Here is a 5,195-nt window from a genome sequence, read left to right on the forward strand (position 1 = left end):
AGGCTAGCAATGGTGGAAGGGTGAGAGTGCGTATAATCCATGGCTCAATATTAGTCATAAAGAACTCAGATACTTATTGCAAAAATATATTAGTTATCGAAACAAAGTATTACGCGCATGCTCCTAGGGGGATACACTACTAGGGAAAAGCCTAGCAGCAGCGCGGGTTTTGGGCCTATTAGTAGCGCGGGGTCCGACGCTACTAATAAGGCGCTACAGCTAACGTATAGCAGTAGCGCCTGTTGTCCCACCCTACTGCTATACATGAATAGCTGTAGCGCTCTTTAGAAAAGGGCGCTGCTGATATTATTTGCAGCGCTGTTTACTGGGAAGCGCTACTGGTAAGGCGGCGCTAGTGCTAAATCCCCCCCCCCCCCTCGCTACTACTAGTTTTATTAGTTTTTCCCCTGCATATTTGTTTTGTATTTGTTTTTTGTATTTGAATAGGCTTTATACAATAATATTTAGCATATCATACACATACAAATGTAATCATAGCATATACATACAATTAGGCTCATCAAATCATGTCATCATCATAATCATCATCCAACACAAAGTGGTCTCTCGTCATCATCTCGAAAATAGCGATACAAGTCTCGATTACTTGCAAATACATCGTCATCCATCTAAACAATGATATACTCGAGAAGAGCTATCACTTTGAGTACATGAGTTCATATCCCTCTCTCGCATTAGCATGAACTAAACTAACTACTGTCTGTCACTCGGAAACCAGAAACCGGTACACCGGGGCCTGACACTCCGGCCACTTGTCGTATATATACTCCTGGCATAGCACTTCTTTGCCATCTATGATCTATGCACCTGCATCGTCACATGAGTCGATGATATGCAACATATATAGTTGAGCAACAGAAAGAGACAGACTTGGCAAAAATAGAAACAACATATCATAAGCATAAATAACAAAGTTCATCGTACCCCAAAATTCCCTAACTAGAGTGATTTTCGCTAGTCGAGAAGCAAGACGGTTTAACTACATCACAAATAAAGTTTCACCGTGCATAACTCAAAGTTTTGTCATCCAGAAAGTATGGACTAAACGGACACATTGTCATATATCGACAATCACTCCAACATGTCGTTCCATCCATCCAAGTCAGGGAGATAGTCCTCGAGCTTCGTGAAAGGCTTCATGTCGAGACGCTGAGAGGCTATCCATGTTCGAACGTCTTCCCGCGACATTTGTCCTTCTCCGTAGAACATCCCTGTTTTTCCGACGACCTCCTTCATGATGATTTGGGCAAGTTCCCGCTGGATGTTATAGAACTCAGCTCGAAGTCAATGATCCTCAATATCTCCTATGTACTTTGCCCATTGCAGAATATGGGCATCGCCGGATCTAGGTGACATGCGAAGGTTCTAGTGATCCCGTCTGTACTCCAGCATGTGGTGTAGGACATAGAATCCATCATTAAGAGAATCGTTTGGTTGCTGGATGCAGCAGAAGTCGGTCTTATGGCCGAAGGTGACCCTGCCGCCCCTTCTCTTCTTGTCCCTGACCTCTCCACCCCCTGCTTGGTGGTAAAACATAGCACTGTCGAGAACATCCTTGATGTGGGTGTGATCCTTTTTTTGAATGTTCTTCGACGAGTCCAAGTAAAGAGCGTGGGAGAATTGGGGGTAGAGGATGATGAGGACGGCGCGCCCGCTGCTGCGCAAAATAAGTACATCTCAAATTAATTTGCCTCCACCGTGCAAATGAATGATTGAAATCGAAGGAAGGATAGCAGCGCGGATGACTTGCACGGGATGATAAGGCACGAGAATCGCCTCCTTGTCCTTATTGGCGAGCATGAAACTGATGATGTAATCCCTTGCGTATTCACGGTGCTTTGCGCAGACTCCCAAGAAGCCCTCGTGCACGTAGTACGGGTCAGCGACACAGATATGAGATATCTACTCAACCCCGATGATGTAGTTCATGTGCAAGGCATAAAGGCGGACAAACATAAAATCCAGCTTCTTCACGTGAAACATGTCGAATATGTAATCAAATTGGAGGAAGAACTTATCCGCAGGGAAGCTGTCGACGTACGACATTTGCTGCGGAACGTTAACCACGTAGAGTGGGTATCCTGGGTCTTTCGAGGCGATGAGGCCTTTCTCTACCCGCAACACATCGTCATGAAGTCTCCTTAGATTGCCGAATCTGGCCCGTAGCGCTGTTGCAGGTAGGATTGGTTGACCGGGGATATGCCATTTATCCGCATCGGGGATATCTATACGGTCCTAAAGCTGAGGCTGCTGAGGCGGCTGGATCATAGAATCATCTTTTTTGCCTTTCCTCGCTCTCTTCCTAGACTTCTTCACTACCGGAAGGTCGTCCATAATACGTTGAGATGGCAATTCAGGCACCGACTCATGACGCTCAAACCCTGAGGAGGCGCCAGTATAGACATATTGTTCAGCACCATCGTCGTCCTCATCCTCATCCATGGCGACGTCATCAGCGACTAATGGAGCCTCCTCCTTACCCCGTCCGCTATCACCCAACCCGACACCCGATGCTAATTGGGTAGGTGGGGTGTTGATGTTCATACCTTCCTGAGGCTGCGTGCTTGTGGGTGTGCTCCCGGCCGCCTCCAGACGAAGCAGACTCTTTGGCCACAGCAGGACCCACCCATTGCAACAATCACCAAGCCGCCACGGTGTCTCGTCGTCATCCCCTGCTAGTATTGGAGGAGGCAAATTCTCGTGGCCCAGTTTGACACTGGCCACGGAAACCTTGAAGGCGTTCGGGGGGATCGGCCAGCTGTGGAACAATGGTTCCTTCGGCTTCATTATCGTCGCCTTCCCCACGTCCACCTTCTCGTCGCCGATGGTGTACAATATGGTGCACGGGGTTTCGTTGGCCTGCAAAGAAAAGTCTGCGATGTGAGACATCCGAAAGGCAACGAAAACGGGAGATTATACATTTATATTGAAGGGGGCCGGTGTGACAGATATCGTGAGGGCGTCGAGCTCAGCCAAAGACGAAGCACCACCGAGCACGTCCGGTGCGGGAGTAGGTGCTGGTGCAAAGCTAGTCGAGCTGCTCCCCAAGAAGTCAGCAAGGGGAAAGTCCTCTGCATTTTTTCTGGATGTTGCCTTGTACAAGTGAAAACGCCCATCACCAAGGAAGTAGACAAATCTGCAGCCACATGTTTTGCGGCAGCTACCGCTGTTGCGACTGTCTGAGATGATTTCTTTTCAACCGCAATCTCAACCTTCTTGTCGATGTTTTCTTCAGTTAACCTCCGTCTTTCCTTTCTCTCCTCCGTGGTCTCACTGTAGTACTTCTTCCATGTGGCGCCGTCTCCGACACTGTGCACGCGTCCATACAATGGGCGAGTATCCACCGGTTGTCATTTCAATATGTTCAACGCCCGATTGAATGGAGTGTCTCACTTGGGCCTTGCCAATGCCTCAGACGATGAGTCGCTTTCGGCCGCAATCCGATGTTGCTCTCTCTGCAAAAGGCACAAGGATCGTTTACAAATATGACTAACGTGTGCAGTCGAATTGATCAAAAACTAAAATTACCAGCAGTCTCATGAACTCCGTAATGACCGGTTTTGTCTCGTAAACCTTCTTCACTGGGTCCCAACGGTGCCAGACCCTGAGGACGTCACGCTCCTGCGGGACGGTGAAATCCGCCAAGGGGTCTGGGATGCCCAGACTCGCGGCTTCCGCGTCCTCCTTGGCCCATTTGGACCTCTTTCTGCCGTAACCACGGCTTCCGCGTCCTCATGTACTTAGACTTTTTTTTCGCAGCTTCGGCCTTGCAAGCCTCCTTGAATATTTGAAATTGCTCTTCCGTGATTGTCGGATTATCCTTTACAATCTTGGAGTAGGGTTCCTTCTTGTCGATGATCTTTGCTTTCACTCGATTTTTCCAGGCGGCCAACGCGTCGCTAAACTTGGTCATGGCGTGTTTGTTTATCTTCATTGCCGGGTCCTCATCTGGATCTTTATAATCCTTCTCATTCCGGCCAGGGAACAAGAATATCTGGTGAAATTTCTTTAGGAGGGAGCTCCTCATATTTTCTATCTTCTGTAGTTTCTCATCGTTGATGGTGGCGGTTGTCTGTACGATGCAGCCTATCTGATTGCCGTAGCATCGACGCGCTTCCTCGGGCGCCTTTGGCTCAAAATTGTCGTCGTCCACCTCCGTGACCACCAGTCTAGTAGTCCTGAGTTTGTAGGAGGTCATTGCCTCTTTGCTTTCGGTTCGACACCGGCTCCTCTCCCCAAGGCAGCGCCGGTTTCAGTCTCAGCGCCGGTCTCAATGCCGGTCTGAGTCTCAGCGCCAGTCTCAGTCTCAGTGCCGGTCTCGATGCCGGTCTGAGTCTCAACGCCGGTCTCGATGTCGGCAAGGCTAAAAAATTCGTCTGCCGCCCGGTAGACGTCGTCGCAATCACCAAAACCCTGTCCTTCATCGTTGCTAGCCATGTTTCCTACGATTAAATCTAGTCAATTAATTATAGACCTAATAAAATTAATAATGACATAAAAAGGCCTATTGTTTTGCGGGAACGTTGACTCCTTCCCAGTGTGGCAAATCCCGGGCACTCGATATGTCCTAGTTTGTAGCACAAGTCATGCCGAAATTCATGGAAAATTTCGGCATGACCTTTGCTAAAAAGTGGACAAATTGAGAACCTGAATTTTCCGGAATGGAAATGAATCAACATTCTAGCAAAACATAGGACACTCGGCTTCATTCCCTGGAAGAACAAAATGCCACTTGAGCACAATCAAACCACTTCAATGTCGATTATGATCAATGAGCAAACACAATTGAGGATTTTTCATATATCATGACCACTTCAAATTTGCATCTAGACTTGCAACACTAATAGAAATTGATATTTTTATATTGATTTTTCTCTAAACTAAATCCTACCACCCTAGTTAACATCTAGTTAAACCTTACTTTCCTAACATTTGTAATTAAACATTACAACCCTAACCCTACTGCCCTAGTTAAGCATATACAATTTTTTCCTATGGCGAGGGAGGCAAGGGCATCTATGTCAAATTAACCTAACTAATTAACCTAACTAAATTAACCTAACTAGATTATTTTCCTAACTAAATTAACCTAACTAATTTAGAGATAGAGAGAGACGAGGGGTGGGGGCTTACAAAGGATGGCTCCGGTGGTGGCGCGGGAGACAGTGGTGGCG

The sequence above is a fragment of the Triticum dicoccoides genome, chromosome 3A (genome assembly GCF_002162155.2).
Source record: "Triticum dicoccoides isolate Atlit2015 ecotype Zavitan chromosome 3A, WEW_v2.0, whole genome shotgun sequence".
Lineage (NCBI taxonomy): Eukaryota > Viridiplantae > Streptophyta > Magnoliopsida > Poales > Poaceae > Triticum > Triticum dicoccoides.